Source organism: Salvelinus fontinalis, chromosome 7 (genome assembly GCF_029448725.1).
Source record: "Salvelinus fontinalis isolate EN_2023a chromosome 7, ASM2944872v1, whole genome shotgun sequence".
Classification (NCBI taxonomy): Eukaryota; Metazoa; Chordata; class Actinopteri; order Salmoniformes; family Salmonidae; genus Salvelinus; species Salvelinus fontinalis.
In genome coordinates this window covers 26253361-26262627 of record NC_074671.1, presented here as the reverse complement: position 1 = coordinate 26262627, position 9267 = coordinate 26253361, and the positions used below count along the sequence as shown (strand labels likewise).

The 9267-nt window shown below is 44.5% G+C and overlaps 1 pseudogene; it reads left to right on the top strand.

Moving 5' to 3' along the window:
• Positions 1 to 9267, top strand: part of LOC129859297 (solute carrier organic anion transporter family member 5A1-like) — a 92185-nt pseudogene that overhangs the window by 68285 nt on the left and 14633 nt on the right.

Here is a 9267-nt window from a genome sequence, read left to right as displayed (position 1 = left end):
GTTCTCATGCACTGACCAAATGACCCAAATGGCACCCATTAGCGACACGAACCCACACTCACATCACAACACAGACATTCCGTAACATCGTTTCCACATTGCCTTTGCTGTAGCATTTGTAATAACATGTATTTTAAACGCATGTATACATATGTACATGTACCAAGGCAGCCATATTACTTCAAAAGCTCACCACCCATCAACACATACAGAGGTCAGACTGTTATACCTTAATCAGTGAATCGTCTCTTCCAATCTATAACACTTAACACCCTAATCTGTATTGCGATTATTGGGAACTAGCAGGTCATTGATTGACAACTCGATATTGACAGCCCAGGGAGGGAGAGGTGTGTGTGTGTGTGTGTGTGTGTGTGTGTGTGTGTGTGTGTGTGTGTGTGTGTGTGTGTGTGTGTGTGTGTGTGTGTGTGTGTGTGTGTGTGAGGCACCCACGGTGACGTTAGATCATCTGCCTGTTGCCAAGAGACAAGAAGAGAGTAAGATAGGTTAGTAGTTTAAGATGATGATGTCAACAGAGGATACCTTAGGAGGAGCAGAGTGATGGAATGATGAGGGCTGACCTAACCATTCACAAAGCATCACAGAGTGCTGATCTAGGATCAATTTAGTCTTTTGGGTTATTATGAATAAGATCACATGTACGGGGGGGGGGTCTGATCCTGATATGCTTTTTGAACATAATGGGTATGAACATCCTAGCTTGTTTTAAGAAGAGATAAGAGAATACTGTCATAGGAGTGTAGGAATGGTAGAGGTGTTGAGTGTGTGATGTGGTGGGGAGGGGGTGTAAATGCATGTATGCCTGTTTGCGAGTATGTGTGCATAGGTGTGTGCTGTGGTGTGTGGTGTGTGTGTGTGTGTGTGTATCTGCGTTCTCTCAGGGGCCCGAGAGAACCGTCACTGTTCTCGGCTCATTAGTTAAAGCTACAGAAATAGTAGCATCATCACCCACACCTTTCTCTCTCTCTCTCTCTCACACACACACACACACACACACACACACACACACACACACACACACACACACACACACACACACACACACACACACACACACACACACACACACACACACACACACGCATCTTTCTACTAAAACATTCTTTCTAACCTTCTTTGTGCTGTCCTCCGTCTCATCCATCATTCTATCCCTCCTTTCTTCCTCTGTCCACTTCTCCTCCCTCTTTGTAGCCAGAAGCACCACTGTAGAAATGCTGTTTAAATCATGTGTTGTCCTGGTAGCAGAAGATGTCCGTCTTGCGATCTCGCTGAAAAGAGAGGGGGTCTTTTTCTCTGCACGTAACACGCTGTCAAGGTGTATAACATGTCGAACGCTGCTCTCCTCTCTGCTCCTGTGTTTCCAACCCCCTCCCTCCGTCCCCCTCCATCCCCTGTCCCCCCTGCCTCGCTACCCGGCCGAGAGGGCCCGTCACACACACACATAAAGGAATGCCAGTGTGAGCGAGAGGGTGACAGAAAGACGGAGAGCGAGGATAGAGAAAGTGAGAGAGAAGACAGCAGCAGCAGAGGGAAGCTTTAGCAGACAGATGTGTGTGTGAGGTGTGTGTGTTTTTATTTTATTTGTTCACCTTTATTTAACCAGGTAGGCCAGTTGAGAACAAGTTCTCATTTACAACTGCGACCTGGTTGAGATAAAACAAAGCAGTACGACAAAAACAACAGCACAGAGTTACACATAAACAAACGTACAGTCAATAACACAATAGAAAAATCTATGTACAGTGTGTGCAAATGTAGAAGAGTAGGGAGGTAAGGCAATAAATAGGCCATGGAGGCAAAATAATTACTATTTAGCATTAACACTGGAGTGATAGATGTGCACATGATGATGTGAAAGTAGAGATACTGGGGTGCAAAAGAGCAAGAGGGTAAGTAATAATATGGGGATGAGGTAGTTAGGTGTGCTAAATACACTGTACAGGTACAGTGATCTGTAAGCTGCTCTGACAGCTGATGCTTAAAGTTAGAGAGGGAGATATAAGACTACAGCTTCAGTGTGTGTGTGTGTGTGTGCGTGCGTGTGTTTAAGTGTGTGTTTACAGTGCATTCGGAAAGTATTCAGACCCTTTTATTTTTTCCACATTTTGTTACATTACAGCCTAATTCTGAAATGGGGGAGAAGGGCCTTGGTGGAGGCCACTGTGTCCTTGTGGACCTTCAATGCTGCAGAAATGTTTTGTTGTCCCAGATCTGTGCCTGTCATTATAGTGCATTGTGTAGATTGATGAGGGGGGGGGGGGGGGGGGGGGGGGGACTATTTAATCCATCTTAGAATAAGGCTGTAACGTAACAAAATGTGGTGTGTCTGAATACTTTTCGAATGCACTGTATAATCCACATAATTATTCACATGTCCTGTTTCTGCAGGGTTATTTTCCTACTATAGCAAACTGGCTCAAATTAAGGTCCTACATCTGTAGTTCATATAAAGATCATGTAAATGGGGAATGTGTGTATGTGAGTGAGAACGCGAGAGGGAGATATAGTACATACTATGTGAGTGTCCAAACATGCAAACACACACACACAGGACTCAGAACACTCTCTTCTCTGATCCTATGTTTCCTACCGTCTCACTCCATCCCCGTTCATCCACTGTCTCCCCTGCCTTGTTACCCAGCCGAGAGGGCCTGTGGCTGGGATAGAGGACAGGCATGTGCAGCCTCTCTGGGTCCTAGACTTCCAGTGGAATTACACACTGACCCCGTCCTGCCTCTGCTGCCAGCCGTCAGCTGTGACTTACCCTGCCTGTCAACTAGGGTGTGGGTGTGTTTGCTGCCCTAACCCGGCTCCAGCCTCTAACTACTACAGCCCTCCTAAAGCCGGCCCTAATAGAACTCACAGCCCCAACCCACACTACTCACTGCTATTATACAGTACAGTAACCAACCTCCTGCTACTTTATTGCCCAACAGCTTCTTCGTCACATTTATTAATTTGTTGCATTTTGCCACAATATTGTTTTGAACTTTTGTTTTAGGCCTGTTGCCCAACTGAGCATTCTACTCAATGCAATCTCAATGGGTGCTGATGAAGATTTCGTCAAAGTGATTTACTGTGGCTTGGAAACACGACATTTCAAAAGGAGGCAAATAATTAGTAGGGCAAGCTTTTGTCATCATTGTGATGTCTCCAGATTGACTTTAGATGCAGTATAACGTTGTCTAGAGTGGAGAACGCTGAAATTGTAGCTAGCTAACGTTAGCATTGCTAGCTATTTCTGACTAACTTTGCTCTCTAAAGTGAGCCTGACGACATCATAATGGTGGCAAAGTTGTTTCCTACTAATTATTTGTCTACTTTAGCAATGTCATCTTATTTCCAGGCCACTATAGTGTAAATTTGACGAAACGGTCATTAGTCACCGTTCAGAAAGACTTGGCATTAACCATCAGTGCGACATCAATATGCTGAGTCATCTGTAGAACGTTGATGACAATGGCAACGATGCGACCGAGTGAGGAAAGTGCAACCCATGAATAATATGTTTCACAACAACGTGTTGTCCATGTTTGTTACAATATCCCTCTAATACCATGCCCTCTGCCAATTTCTTGTCTTGAATGCTTTTCCTGAACTATAATTGACCCTCAATCACTCTCGCCGTCTTTCCCTCTCGCTCTCGCTCTCCTCCCTCTCTCTCTCTGCCTCCCTCCCCCTCTTTCCCCTCTCTCTTTCCCTCTCGCTCTCTCTCCCCCAACTCAGGTGTGATCATCGTGCCCAGTGCTGGGGTGGGTATCGTCCTAGGGGGCTACATCATCAAGAAGCTGAAGTTGGGAGCCAGAGAGTCAGCCAAGCTGGCTATGATCTGTTGCGGGGTGTCTCTGCTCTGTTTCTCTACGCTCTTCATCGTGGGCTGTGAGAGCATCAACCTGGGAGGTATCAATATACCATACACCACTGGGTGAGTTAATGCAATACTACTACTACTACAATACTACTAATATACTACTACAGATACTACTATTACATCAACATACCATACACCACTGGGTAAGTTACAACACAACTACTGCTACTCCAATGCTACTACTACTTCTACAATACTACTAATATAATACCACATATAATACTATACATGCCATACAGCACTGGGTAATAGTTGATTTACATTTTTTTATTTAACCTTTATTTAACTAGGCAGCAGTTAAAGAGTTACTACAATACAACTACAGAGTTACTACAATACTACTACTACACTGCATATATTACTATTATATCAACATACCATAGACGACCGGGTAAGTTATGGAGAAAAACTACAATACTATGAATATAATACTGCAGATATTACTATAACATCAACATACCATACACCACTGGGTAAGAGTTACTACTACTACAATACTACTACAATTCAACAGATATTAGTATAACATCAACACATACCATACACCACTGGGCAAGTTGCCTTGATGACAGCTTTGCACACTCTTGGTATTCTCTCAACCAGATTCACCTGGAATGCTTTTCCAACTGTCTTGAAGGAGTTTCCACATATGCTGATTGTGGAGGCCAGGTCATCTGATGCATCACTCTCCTTCTTGGTAAAATAGCCCTTACACAGCCTGGAAGTGTGTTGGGTCATTGTCCGGTTGAAAAACAAATGATAGTCCCAGTAAGCACAAACCAGATGGGATGGCGTATCGCTGCAGAATGCTGTGGTAGCCATGCTGGTTAAGTGTGCCTTGAATTCTAAATAAATCACTGACAGTGTCATCAGCAAAGCATCATCACACCTCCTCCTCCATGCTTCACAGTGGGAACCACACATGCAGAGATCATCCGTTCACCTACTCTGCGTCTCACAAAGATATGGAGGTTGTAACAAAAAATCTCATCAAACCAAAGGATAGATTTCCACCGGTCTAATGTCCATTGCTCGTGTTTCTTGGCCCAAGCAAGTATTTTCTTCTGATTGGTGTCCTGGTAGTGGTTTCTTTACAGCAATTCGACCATGAAGGCCTGATTCGTGCAGTCTCCTCTGAAGAGTTGATGTTGAGATGTGTCTGTTACTTGAACTCAGTGAAGAATTTTTTTGGGCTGCAATTTCTGAGGCTGTCCCTCTATTGAACTTATTCTCTGCAGCAGAGGTAACTCTGGGTCTTCCTTTCCTGTGGCAGTCCACATGAGAGCCAGTTTCATCATAGCGCTTGATGGTTTTTGCGACTGCACTTGAATAATCTTTTTCCATATTGACTGACCTTCATGTCTTAAAGTAATGATGGACTGTAATTTCTCTTTGCTTATTTGAGCTGTTCTTGCCATAATATGGACTTGGTCTTTTACCAAATATGGCTATCTTCTGCAAACCATCCCTATCTTTTTACAACACAACTGATTGGCTCAAATGCATTAAGAAGGAAATAAATTCAACATGTTAACTTTTACCAAGGAAACAGCTGGTGCACTGGTGCACTGTGCAACATCCTGCGTCCAGGATGCACTGCATACCTCATGAAGCTGGTTGAGAGAATGCCAAGAGTGTGCAAAGCTGTCATCAAGGCATAGGGTGGCTACTTTGAAGAATCTAAAATATATTTTGATTTGTTTAACACTTTTTTGGTTACTACATGATTCCATATGTATTATTTCATAGTTTTGAAGTCTTCACTATTAATCTACAATGAAGAAAATAGTACACATTTAGAAAAACCCTTTGACTGGTACTGTACACTATTATATCGACATACCATACACCTCCTGGTAAGAGTAACCACATTACTTCTACAATACTACTACAGATATTACTATTACATCAATATTCCATACACCACAGAGTAAGATACAGTATATCAGAGTAGTAATATTGAGGTATAACTATTACATCTAGTTACGTCCCATACAGCACTGGGTAAGAGTTACTACAATACTATTACACAGATGTTACTATTACATTAAGTGGATAAGGATCGCTGATATCACTGTGACTATTACCACAGTGAAATCCACAGGGTAAGAGTCGTTACTATATACTCATCATCATCGGCGGTCACTCTGGGTCGTGTATGATTGTCCTCTTGATGGGTCCTGCTTGTGGGTCTTCAGATGGCCGATCTGGGAGCCACGTATTTTGGTGCAGTGTGGGCAGGCGGTGAGTGATGGTTGGACCTTCTTGATGGAAAGTCTCTCCTTTCGAAGTTGCCGCTTGTCCTCTGCGCCACGGCGGAGATCTTCTTTGTACCGCGCTACCCCCTCTTGAACAGTTTTTCTCCATGTCGACCTGTCTTTTGTAGTACTTTTTGCGATTAGTCTTTAGCTTGTCCTTGTATCGCTTCTTTTGTCCTCCAGGAGCCCACTGACCTGTTTCGGGAGGCGAGTTGGCACCATGGCCAGTCCATCAATGCTGGTGTTGAGTGGTGCTACTGATGCTTGCCTCCTTAAGGACACTGGTGTTGATGCGCTTGTCTTCCCAGCTGATCCTCATGATGTTGCGGAGGCCATCTTTGGTGACACCAAGGCTTTAAGATGGCTGCTGTATGTGGTCCATATTGCTGACCCATACAGTAGAATAGGGAACAGTACTGCTTTGTAGACCAGGATTCTGGTTCTGGACTGGATGTTGCGATTTTTGAAGACTCTTTTCCTCAGTCTTGAGAAAGCACCACTGGCATGGCTTAGGCGGTGATGTATCTCCGCGTCAATGTCGGTTTTGGAGGAGAGAAGGCTGCCAAAGTAGGGAAAGTGGTCCACATTTTCAAGAGTGCTATTGTCATTTTGTATTGCTGGGGCTGGTGTATTTTTGTCACGCTGTGGTTGGTGGAGGATTTTGGACGGCCAGACCGAGAAGCTTGTCTGCCTTTTGCGAAAGCGTCCAGGATGCACTGAAAGTCCTCTTCCGAGTGGGCAGTGATGGCGTTATCGTCTGCATACTGGAGCTCCACAATGGAAGTGTTGGTGATTTTTTCTCTTGGCCTTGAATCTGTTCAAGTTTGCAGTCTGTCCTGTGCAGGATTTGGACTCCCTGAGGCAGATTTGAGCCTGTGAGGTGGAGGATGGCCACAATGAAGATAGAAAACAGGCTAGGTGCAATGATGCAGTCCTGTTTAACTCCAGGGTCCACCTTGAAGTGAGCCACTGTTACTGAGCACTGAATCTGACTTGATATCAAGCAGCAATCACAGTATTCTATTACTACTATGTACTCTATGGTATTGGCTACAAGACTTATACATGATTACTACTATGAGTCCTTATATCACTGAAGACTATTGCTATTCTTCAATAGTTTATCATTTGCCACTGTGAGCGAATACAGTATTTAACACCAGTGTTCTATTTTAACCATCATCAACACCTATTCAACAGCCGTTAGTTCTATTGGCGTGGCGTTGGTGTGACTGGTTCATTAGCAACCACACACACTCACACACGCACGCAACGCTATCATCTGCTGTGGAACACATAGGATTCTTCCCCACATCACCTTCTATTTCTGTTCTGTTTTATATAGTCCCGTCAAGTTTAGATGTTTGCGTAATCATCACTCCTCATGCTTGATCCCCATCCTGCGTCCCTGGATGGCATGGACGTCTGTGGACGCACACACACACACACACACACACACACACACACACACACACACACACACACACACACACACACACACACACACACACACACACACACACACACACACACGGCATGCACACTTAAGCACACGCACACGCTAACAAACGAACACACACACACACAAGCACACGTGTAAGTACAGGCTCACTCACCCAAGAGCACACGCACGGATGGACACACAGACACACACACACACCGCTAACATGTATAGTGTATGTGATCCAAAGCAACAGCTGTACAGTGGATGCGTTTTAAATGGCACCCTATTCCCTTTATTTAGCTTATTTATTTCATTTCACCTTTATTTAACTAGGCAAGTCAGTTAAGAACAAATTCTTATTTACAATGACGGCCTACCCCGGTCAAACCCGGACGACGCTGGGCCAATTGTGCGCTGCCCTATGGGACTCCCGATCACGGCCGGTTGTGATACAGCCTGGTAGTGCACTATGCTATAGTGGACTACTGGGACTTGGTCAAAGTAGTTCACTATGTAGGGAATAGGGTGCAATTTGGGACGCAGGCGGTATGTAATGTGTCTCTCTCCCACTCTACAGTATCAGACCTTCTTCTCTTTTCTACTTCTGCACTGTCCTGTCTGAGCTGACCATTGTCCCAGACAGACTGTTCTGAGCATTCCTTTGTCTCAGAGAGTCAGCGTTGTCCTGTCTAACCTGACCAGTGTCCCAGACAGACTGTCCTGAGCATTCCTTTGTCTCAGAGAGTCTGTGTATAGATCAGTTAACAGGAAGCTGTGAGCTGATGATGAAGAGGACTGGGTTTACTGGCAATATCATGAGGAATGTCAATAGTGGCATAACTACTGATTCATACTAACACACACTCTGACCGCCTCGGAAATGGCACCCTATACACTATATAGGGCATTGCTATCCTGGGTAGAAAATGGTGCACTATACGGGCTCTGGTCAAAAGTAGTTCACTATATAGGGATTAGGCTTCCACTTGGGAAGCAGACTATGTGTCTGACCCTAGTTCACCTCTGACCTCTGTCACCCAAGACAAACATTATACCAACAGTAGGGAAACATAACTACAGTACCAGGGAATTCATCCACTGCCCCCTCTCCTGCTATAGTATACTAATCTGTATCCTGTTGGCTGACTCTTTGGCTTTTTATTTTATGTTTATGTAACATCTGCTGGCTCCAACTGGTGCAGCCAGCCAGTCACAGTGGCTTTGTCTAGAGTGGAGATGTGTAATCACCATAGTGCGAGTGGGTCGCCAAGCAGGGGCAGACGGACTCCATTCTGTGCCCCCTCCCCTGCCTGTTGGCCTAGTGCTGGAATTTGACGGGGGTTTGTTATGTCAGGGTCAGACCCAACAACCCAACTCACAACTGAAGGGTTATCTCAACCTGACCTGAACGGACCTAACCGGACAGATTGACCGGTAGATAATTAGATTTAGGGGCTCCAGGTCGTTATTGTAAAAGAGAACGTGTTCTCGATGACTAAGTAAAGGCAACAAAAATGTGACTGCTGACATCATTTGGAGTTGCCATAACATGGTCTAGTGGTGCATAGTGGCGTAATGATAGAAGTGAGGGAAAATATCATGCTATTTGTATGTTTTGAATGTAAAAGTATATTCCTGTCTGTGTGCTTTCGCATGGTGGTGTTTGTAGCCTG